Raw genomic sequence first — 10,652 nt, forward strand, 5'->3', positions numbered from 1 at the left:
ATTCACCAGAGAAATTGGCACATATGAGAAGCAGATACTTCAAAGAAGAGGAAACACAAATGGCCAATAAACTTATGACAAGATGCTCAGATAAAACCAGAGAAATTTAAACTATGAGATACCATTGGATACTCAGGATTGGAGGTGAGGATTAGAAACCCTAATAGCTTCCATGTTGATAAGAACTCAGAACATTGAGAACCAGTGGAAATTTAAATTTCTACGACCACTTTAGAAAATCACTTAGCATTATATTTGAAGGTCCACACATCCATTGACCAATTCTGTCAAGGATTAAATATATCCCCCAGGGAAACACACACACACACACACACACACACACACACACACACCCCTATGTATCAGAGACTTGAGAAAGGTCAAAGGTCTTAGCAGCATTATTATAACAGCAAAAAATAAAAAATAAAAAAAATCCAACTAGGAACAACTCCAATAGTGTCCCTCCACAGATCATTACAAACTTTTAGAAGAGCCACAGAGTAGAATATTTAGTGGTGAGAATTAATAAAGCCTAGCTACACTCATCTACATGGATAGAGCTCAAAAAATAATGAGTTTTTAAAATGCAGAACAGAGTATGACTCTACATAAACTTCAAAAACATATAAAACAACAGATCATCTACAGCTGCACACGTGTACAGTAAAACCATAAGACAGAACATTCTCATCACGGAAAGTGGTTAGGTGGGAGAAAGGGGAGAGGAACCGGGCTGAGGAAGAGGATGCGGGCGGTGTTCTGTCTCACGTTCCGTTCTTAACAGCACACGCAGATGCTTTCTTACCATGCCTCATCATGTAAATACATGTTACACCTTTTCCATTATATGTGCGAAGTATTTCATTAAAATTCTAAAAAGAACACTGGGGAACGGGGTGAGCAGCAAACCCTGGGCAGAACCGAGGACATGATCAGGTGTGTCTTTGGCTCCCTCCAACCTGAGTCTTTTCTCAGATTTAAAGGCACATCCTAGAGGTCTCACCCATGGATCTTGCCGAAGGATTATGTGATAATCATGATCCGGGCTAATAAAAGCTTGAGGTAGCTCCTCCCATGGAACCTTTGTAGACAAAAACCAGCTTTGGCTTTGAAACTCTCCCCATAACATGAACATCTGCCAGGTGTCACCTCCTATGGCAGCCCCCGCCACCAGGCAGCTCCACAGCGGAGGTGACCAGAGGGGCAGCCTGTAGACCGCTTCAAAAGGCTTCCTGGAGCCTCTTCCAGACAGCTAATTACTCCAATTATCACAACGCTCTGTATGTATTTTTTCACGGTGTGTGGCTGGCACGTTTTAAATCATTTATGTTAGTGGGAAAAAGCCATTTCAACATCTTTCTGACCAGATATGAAATGTGAAAGGAACCCATGAAATTGGACCAGTACAACTTCTCGGAATTAGATATCCATTTAAATGTAAGTGACTTCCAGATTTAAGACTTTTGTTACTGTATGTCAACTGATCAACTGATCCGGATTTAAGACTTGTTACTTTTATTAGCCCGGTCAGTCAACTGTCAACTGATATATAATTGTATATAAATTATGTAAATTTTATATATAACTTATATATAAATTATATAAGTTATATAAACGTAACTTAGTATATATGCAGTAATTTAAATTCGTGAGCACCCAGGACAGAGAAAAACGTGTGACTAAGTAACTTATGGGAACATTCATATGGTTTTATTCATAGATATTTTAAAATACTATCACTGTTTTAATAAAAACATACACACAGAATAGAAAAGAAATCCCAGGAAATTAACATTGAGAATTAGGCCATTTGATTTACACTTGATTTATTCCTATTATAAAAGAACATCAATATCTATTAGTGACTTAAGTTAATTACTCAAAATTAGTTTGGTTGAATTTTCATTTTTACATCAGTATGCAAAACTTGTTGGGAAAGATTTTTCTATGCTGAAAATGCAAACTTAAAGTATATTATAGAAGGAAGGAAAGAAGGAAGGAGACAGGGAGGGAGGGAGGAAGGGAGGGAGGGAGGGATTAACATTTTTGCTAAAACCTATTTGAGAGAACCACAGTCCCGGATCTGATGAGACTGCGTCCTTCCTGGAGGGGCTTCCTCATCTGTCTACCTTCCTGTTGATTTTTCGACTGTTTTGCTGGCAACAAGGGGATTCTACTGTTTTGTCCAAAACGCACCTTCAGGTCTACATAATTCTGGAGAGAAGGGCCGAAGGGAAGAAACAATTCCATGGAATCAGAAAGAACATTGCTGGGGGATGGTTTTATTGCTGGGGGTGAGCGGAGGGGCAGAGTCGGGGAGATGGCAGCGAGGACCCTCCAGGTCCCTGGCAGCTGCTCACGCCCCATCTTTGTTCCCTGGTCCCCCTGCCTGTGGTGAAGCCTTTAGAATAAAACAACACAAAACAGCCCGTCAGAGCTCCCCTGGAAGCGGAGAGTGCTCCTCCCTGGGCAGGAATCAGAGAGGGTGGGAGGCGGCCTGGCCCTCGGGGACCCATCTGGATCTGTGATTCTACTGCTGCCGCTGCCCCACGCCCCGCTGGGCACATGCAGGCACCCGCTTTGACACCCTTAGTCAGCCTCCCCTCAGGGGAGGCTCTTGGACTATTTACAGCGCAAGTCACAGTGAAGATGCTCAGTAAATACAGGTTTCCCAAAACGCTCCTCCTCCTCCCGTCAGACACAGGACCTGTTTGACACAGATGTGGAGCGATGGAGCTGAGCGGCACACCGCACCTGCATGTCCGGCCAGAAGAATCCACTTGGGCGTCTGACCCGCTTGTCCTCGGGGTCTAGCGCTGTCCCTACGGAGTCAGCCAGGGGGAGCCCCGCTCCCCACCCCACTATGAGCTAGTCTCTCTTCCCGAGGAGCCCCATCCACCCCAAGCCCTGCTGGTGCAGAGCCACAAGGGAAGAGGGCTGAAGAAATTCTCCAGGATGCACAGACAATGTCCCTCCAGGTCTCTGGCCCTTCGCAACCTGGCTGCAGTGTCCAGGAACGTGAAACCACTCCTTCAAGAGGGGATTTCAATTGTCAACAAGCGTGAACGACAGTGATGGAAACAGCAACTGGCTTGGGTCTCGGGTCTCCAGAGGTCAAGTACGTCTCTCCACATGCACTATTAGCTGGACTGCTCCTGCCGTATCAAATGTACGGTGTGAATAAACATTAGTCTTTACACACACACACAGGGACACACACACACACACATACACACACGTTATCCTCAAAACAGCAACTTCACATAAGGACAGTTATATATAAAACGTGTTTGAAACGCATAGGTAATGTAGTAACAATGCCTGAATCATCCTGTGTTTACTCAGTACTTCAGTTCAAAAGGCTAATGGGTATTTTAAGTTGAAGTCAGAGGGGCCTGAGGCTGACGACGGACTCACAGCTTCTGGTCGCTGGCTGACTGAGTGGGTGGTTAGGACACACCAGGAACCATTATGATCTTCCAGTTATGACCCCATTGAATTTTAGCGACAACCTTGGGAAATAGGTATCATTATCTCCAGTTCAGAAATCAAGAAACAGAGGTTGAGAGAATTCACATACGTGCCCAGGGTCCCACAGCTAAGTATTAGCCGAGCCACCGTTCAGCCCGGCCGGACTCAGCCTCCTGTACGTGGGGCTACTCCTGTCCCCTGCCAAGGCGACGCACTGTGGGGGGCACGGCTGGGGGCCGGTGCTGCACCTCTGCATCCACCACACCTTCCTTCCGAGACCACGACTGCCCAGGGTGTCACTCAGCTCATGCTGAGCATGGTGGGTCCTGAACCGGCCCATTCCCCTCAGAGTTGGGATCTCTCTAACACTGTGTTGTCCAATCCAGTAGCCACCAGCCACGTGTGGCCACTGAGCACCTGGCGTGTGACATCTCAGTAGCCCCACGTGGCTGCTGGCGACCGCGCTGGGCAGCACGGACACAGAACATTCCTGCCACTGCAGAAAGTTCTGGTAAACTGCGTCGCCCAACGAGGACAAGTTCCATTTAAACGGTCTCGCCAGGCCGAGCTCTGCCTGGATCCAGAAGGGAGGTGACCTCATCCAGAAGGGACGTGACCCCTGAGGCAGTCCCCGAGAGATGGCTGTCCCGGAGGACGCGGCAGACCCCGGGAAGGTTGTCAGAGGCGAAGGGCTCGGTTCATGAGACAGGGGGATGGAGCACAGGCAGGCCGGGGGCCTGGACCTCAGGTGGCTCAGAGCCGCTGCACCTCTGGGGCTGGACGCCCGGCTAGGGAAGGAGACGGTGCCTCGGAAAGGTGAGCGTGGCCTAGACCAGGCCACGGCTCCTGAGGAGAGGGGACTGGGCCCCAGGGAGGCGAAGGTCGGGGAGGAACAGAATTTCCTGCAGGCGCGGCAGCCGGAAGGAGGGATTTGCTTTTCTTCCTTCATCAGTTCCTCCCTGTTCTTTCTTCTCCTTGGTAATCTGGCTCCGACCTCCTCACACGCACATAAAAAAAAATCTTATTCTCTCTCATCTTCTTTCTCCTTCCAGTCACCAGAAAACATACTTAACTGCAAAAAATATTTTCTGTCATGTCGTCTATTTTCTGAGATGATTATGTTCGTTGTTCTTCATACGGATGAGTTGAACATTAAAGTTTTTCTTTCTCAAGAAGAATTAACTGCTCTTTTAACGTGTGGCACGGCCCTCGGTTGGCATTTTTTTCACAGGGTCGTGGGGTCAAAGGCAAGGGAAGGTTACACTTTCTACCTTCACCGAGGTATTTTCACAGGAAGATACTGGCTAGCATTAGCTTTCTTATATAAAATAAAAAATAAAGCCCGCGTGAAAATCAAATGCACTTATAAAACATATACATATAATTTCACTTACTAAAGAGCCGTACGCAAAGGTCTTTGATAAAACAGTCAACTTTAGGAGCTACCTGCAAGTTGCTGTCTATTCTTTTCTTTACCAGTCATTAGCCTGAATTGGAATCCAAGCCGAAACACAAGAAAATAAAAGATTCCTAAAGACAGTTTTAAAATCTGTAGTCTCAGTTACCAGACACGCTCCTATTCACTGGTTCTGCGAATTCCTCTTCGGAATGTGTGGAATTAATACGCTCATCTGGAAAGGCAGTCGGGTATTCATGCACGGCTTAAAAATGCAAACTTCAGGAACACAGATGTTCTGCCAAATTCTCACTTGCTCGCTCCCAGCTAAATTCGACCTCTGGAGCTTTAAAAAGATTTTCGAAACTGTTAAGGACAAAATATAAAAATAAGAAAAAATAAATGACACTACACATTCGCATCTGGTTCTGTCGCCATGTAGGGTGAGTTATGACAGACATTAGACATCTGGGCGGGGCGGGGAGGGGCGACTTGGCAGCCTCTGGCTCTGCTGTGACCACGGAAGCGCGCTGTCCTCGAAGGGTTCGGTCCCTGCCCGTCTGCCGGCACCGCCACCACGGCATTTCATTCTTACTCCAAAAGCCATTTTAAAACACCCATCATCGTGGTGAGTAATATTCGCGTGCGGGAAGCGAGGGCCGGGGGGATGTTTCCGCTGCTTCCGCTCTACTTCCGTGTCAGGGAGGGGACACGTCCCGTCCCCTCCATCTGCAGAGAGGCGGCTGACGTAGTTCGAACTGTATGGCTTGTAGATATGCGAGTCCTCTATTTCCGAGCTACTCAAAAGAGGGCTCTTAGTGGAAAAGTCTTAATGAACGTGGTGAAAATTAGCCACCATTAGTTCCCCTACGGAGAAGTGCCCCTTCTGCATGCTCACGGTGTGGTCCGTCCCACTTCAACGTGCGAAATGACAGAGAACACGGATGATGATGACGACGGCCACGGCCTCCATGTGTCAGTGTTTAATGTCGATCGGACAGATGTGCCGAGTAGTGTGGACACATCGTTTTTCACTTCGTCTTCAGAACCATCTGTAAAGTCAGTTTTATTATTCAGATCTCACAGTTACGGAAACTAAACCAAGGAGAAAGATACAACAGCATTCAGGCTACAAATAATTACGCAATGCCTGTGATCTGCTGGGCACCGGGAATGCAGTGATATAAGCATGGCACTGATCATCCATGGTCATCCATGGTCAAGGCTACAGGTCTGCCCGAAGGGAGGGTGAAAGGCAGGAACGGAATCTAAGTCTGACCTCAAAAGAAAACCAACCAGCCAGCCAGCCAACCAACCAACCAACCAACCAACACAACCTCAGGTCTGACTGACGTCTACACCAGACGCCCGAGTGTCATCTTTGACTCACCTCCTCCCGCCACACCCGATACACGCAATCGGTCAGCAGATCGTGTTGCCTCTAGCGCAAAATAAACCCAGGATAAGGCCAGCTCTAACCACCCGGGTCAAAACCATCTCTCACCTAGCTCATCACGTCATTCCCAACCCGTCTCTGAGTTTCCGGCCCTTTCTCCATTTAGTCTACTCTCGTGAGAGAAGCCATGTGGGTTAAAATGTTTAATTAGACCATGTCACTCCTGTGCTCGAGACCATCTGAAGTCCCATCTCACGCACGGAAAGAGCCGAGTCCTCCGGGTGGCCTGCAGGCGCCACACGGACGCTGCCTCCTGCTTGTCCCACCTCTCGTTGGCTTCGCTACTTTCCCTCACACGTGCCCGGCACCTGCTCACGTCACCGTCATGCACCTGCTGTTCCCTCCACCTGGATCTCGCTTCCCAGACACCTGCACGCTTGCTCTCTCGCTGCCTCTGGTGTTATTCCGAATGCCACCATTTCGGCAAGGCCTTCCCTGACCACCAGCTCTGCGACAGCAACCTTCCTGTAATGTTCCCTACTCCCCCTTCCCTGCTTCGTTATCCTCCGTGACACAGAGCACAGACATGTTACGTGTTCTGCGGATTTCTTTCGTTTCCTGGCTGCCTCTCCTGGAGCTCCCCAACTCCAGACCGCCAATGATGCACCCCTCTTCCCAACTCCCGCTCGGTGACGTCGTGCCTGAAACCAGCCAGGGTCAGCAGATGCTAAAGATTAGGACTTTTTTCCCCACTGACAGCCAAGGGGGTAGCATAGCGCTCTCCTCTCAAAAATATACCGCCCGCTCCTCCCTGCAAGAGAGCACGCGTTGTAAAGGCAGAGTCTTTGTCTACTCTGCTCAATGCGTTTTCTGCAAGACCTAGAGTACTTGGCACATTATAGGAGTGAAATATTTATTGAATGAATGAATATTGTACTGTATGTCCTGTACTCAGACTGAAAGAGAGCCAAAACTCCAAACCTCTATTTTCGGAGCTTCTGTCCACACATTCTATGGTTTAGAAAACCTGGCCACTCCTGAGCCCATTTCATCTGTTCATAAAGGGGTCACGAGCAGAAGGCCCGGGGGTTTCCAGCAACCCCCAGTCTCCAAGTGAAACGAGGCAAATGGCAAATTGCAAAAAGCATGACGCCGCTGGTTTTTATTTTTATGGTAACTTGTTAAAAACAAATATTAAACTACAGGTGATAAGGCATGCTATCGATAAAACTGTAGGACAAGATTTGAGTTCCTTTAAAGTATACTATTTAGAATGGGAAACCACTTTTTTAGGATTCAAAGAGCAGTTTAACAGAAGCTCTGGAAGAAACACCAAGCGGACGAGGGCCTGGAGAGGCAAAATGCTGCGCTTACACTAAGGACAGCTGTGTGGCAAGTAGGGCGTTTCTATCTGAGAACGCTCTGACCCGCGCAGCAGTGTTAATAGGATCTTACTAGATTTAAGTGAAAATGCTGGAGTTTTGGTAAGCCTGTTGAATACTGTGGAGGCAGCCATAATTCTGTCGGGAAGGTGGGAGAGTCTCTGATGAAGATTAACTAGAGTCAAAGTATTGGATTAATTGGGTCAAGAGTACCTAGTTTGTAATTATTGTGCAAAGAGGTTCATCAGAAACGACACTGCCTAATTTCCCTTGCATTAGAGTTACTGACATAGCCTAAATAACACAATTATAACTGCATAGCTTATTAGTAAAAAGTTTCCTATAATTTTCCTTATTTTGAACCATTATCAGTGGTAGTAAGGTAACTACACATTACTTGTCAGCAAAGCTACTGAAAGCTGGCCTAATGAGTGTACTGTGCTTTCAAGCCCCCACCCGGCACATTGAACAAGTTATTTCGTATGATCTGACACTCTGCAGGGCAGAAATTATAAAATGCATTTCGTAATAATGAAAACCGAAGCTCAAGGAAGTTACAGCTCACTGCTTGGGATGAATCTGGTCACTGAAATAGCAGACCACAGATTCAAGAGCCTACCGTTCTTTCTACTACATGACACTGATTCTCGTGGAAGAAAATGTGGTCTCTTAAGGGATGTGTGATAGGCCAGGATGTCCTCACCAAGCCACGGGTACAGGCATAGAAGGGCCACCGTCCCACCTGAGTTCTACCGGGCTCAGTCCCACCCTGAGCTCAGGGTGCTGCATGAGGCTAAGGGCTGGCAGCATCCAAGTCATCGAGCTGAGGGTCACCCCGGAGAAGCAGGAGGCAGGGAGCCTCTGGCTGGCCACACGATGCAGAACTGGAGAGCATAATCCACTCGTCTGGCCTGCCTTACAATATCCTCCTCTGTTAAATGTCCCCCAAATGTCTCAGGAATGGATCCTCCTCATGGCTAAAGACACTTTGGTAACTGAATCCTTAATTCTACCCAGAAAAACACCCTCTTTTCTGAGGGTTGAGGGAGCAGGAGCTCAGGGCAGTGCGTTGTTCCTGGCCGAGTCCCCTAACCATAGAAATACTGGAATCTGAACGACGCGATTTCTTTTCCTCAAAAACTGAAATGACTTTTATTCGGTTCGCTGTCACAAATACTTTACGTGCTACGTAGAAAACATTGTGCTAGACATCAAAGGCTCCGGCGGGGAAAGAGATGATTTCTTCCCCCAGGAACCATCAATCCAATGGAGAGAAGGAAACCTTCCTGCAGCACACACTGCCCGAGCCACCGCCTTGCAGGGGAGGCTGCTGACCGTCACGCGACCCTTCCGTGGCGGTGTCAGAGCCACACGTTTCACGTGGCCACAACAACAGGCACGGCGGTCGCTGGAAGTGAGTGTGACACAGGCGCTCAGGACGCAGGAGCCGATCGAGAACTTTCCTTCTGCTTTCTTGAACTGGATGGATGGACAGATGGGTGGCTGGGCAGACAGAGGGACAGAGACTGACCCCTGATGTCGCTTTGCTTCCTGGTCTTTGCCCGTTCTTATCATCTCGCGTATGAACGAAAGACCTCCTGGGTGCCAACCGTGCTGGGAAGGAGCACAGAAACGCCTTCGGTCACCACCGAGGCACGGGTGCGGCCGAAGCCTTCTCCCGCGGAGTCTCCGAGCCGACTTTGCTCTGACCTCCCTTTCATCGCTGGACATGTCACCTGAGCCAGTCACGCCGCTGGGCACCGCCCTCTCCACGGGTGCGGCCGAAAACTTCTCCCGCGGAGTCTCCGAGCCGGCTTTGCTCTGACCTCCCCTTCATCGATGACATGCCACCTGAGCCAGTCACGCCGCTGGGCACCGCCCTCTGCTCTGCTCATATTGCATGATGTATGCACGACGCTGAGCAGACGCTGCCTAGGACCAAGGCCCCAGGAAGGGCGAGCGCCCAGCTCCCCACTCCCCGCGGGCCGGTCTGGGATCGGCCTCTCCCCACCTCTGCTTCCTTCGCAGGATTCGGCCGACACATACAGATACTGCTCCTCCCTGGGGTCAGCGAACCAACAGATCGCGCGCGCTGCCACGTTTTGTGCGTGCGCATCTGTGAAACAAGTTTCTTTTTCCCTTTTGGCCTGCGTAAGACGCTCTTTAGGTTTGTAGTAACTCATTTGGGACTGAATGATCTGGTAACTTAAAACTTCCTTATTGTTTTCATAAATTTTCTCCACCCAGTGGTTCTTATTTAATAAAAGAGTCACTTTTGATCTGTTTATATTTTTATAAATAGTTTCCATTTTGGTTATAATGAATAGTTCTGGGTCTGGGTTATGTGATCGTGGATAAGCAATTCGAGCTTTCCAGAACCAGACTCCAGCACATCCTAATGCTGCTTCCCCTCATCTAAAGGCGACAAACCTACAGAGGAGACGAAAGTCAATGGTTCACGAACGATTATAAAGTATGACACGTGCGGCATCCGATTCTGTCTCCCTACAGAACTTCACACTTGCGATTGAAAAAAACAGTTCTTCTCCATTTGTAACAAAAGCCGTGTCATGGAACGTTTTTATTCTAATCTCCTTACAGGCTCTCGTTAAAGCTAGCACACATGTTATAATTACGTTGAAAAGTGATAACTACTACATTATTATGGCATAAAAATCACTGTAAGCTGGATCGACACAAACATTAAAAATGACCGTCATGAGAAAAGCACGATCGCACTACAACCTTAAGGACTTCATTTCTGTAAGAATTTTTTCCACCTCCTGTTCATTCAGACGAAAGCCAGAAAACCTATCTTTACTCATAGCGTTGTTCTCTCAGAAAATAACTTCCTAGGATTCCCCCAGGTTTGAAACGTTGCACCCTCTCCTAAGTATATGAAAATCTCAGTGTTTCACTTTGACCCATTGCAAATTTACGTGGCGGAGTTCCAAACGCTAGGAACTGCCACGTGCCCGTCCTGAGCTCGAGATGTCAACCGTCTGCC

General features: G+C 48.1%; 1 long non-coding RNA gene across 1 annotated transcript in view; it reads right to left on the reverse strand.

Moving 5' to 3' along the window:
- Positions 1–2,137: 2,137 nt before the first annotated feature.
- LOC112482155 overlaps positions 2,138–10,652 on the reverse strand; it is a 53,700-nt gene continuing 45,185 nt past the window's right edge. Inside the window, exons 2-3 of the long non-coding RNA XR_003047212.1 lie at positions 4,866–5,919; positions 2,138–3,155 (exon numbers count right to left, since the gene is read on the reverse strand). This is a non-coding gene — a long non-coding RNA (uncharacterized LOC112482155). The remainder of the gene's footprint in view (positions 3,156–4,865; positions 5,920–10,652) is intronic.

Source organism: Pteropus alecto, unplaced genomic scaffold (assembly GCF_000325575.1).
Source record: "Pteropus alecto unplaced genomic scaffold, ASM32557v1 scaffold35, whole genome shotgun sequence".
Lineage (NCBI taxonomy): Eukaryota > Metazoa > Chordata > Mammalia > Chiroptera > Pteropodidae > Pteropus > Pteropus alecto.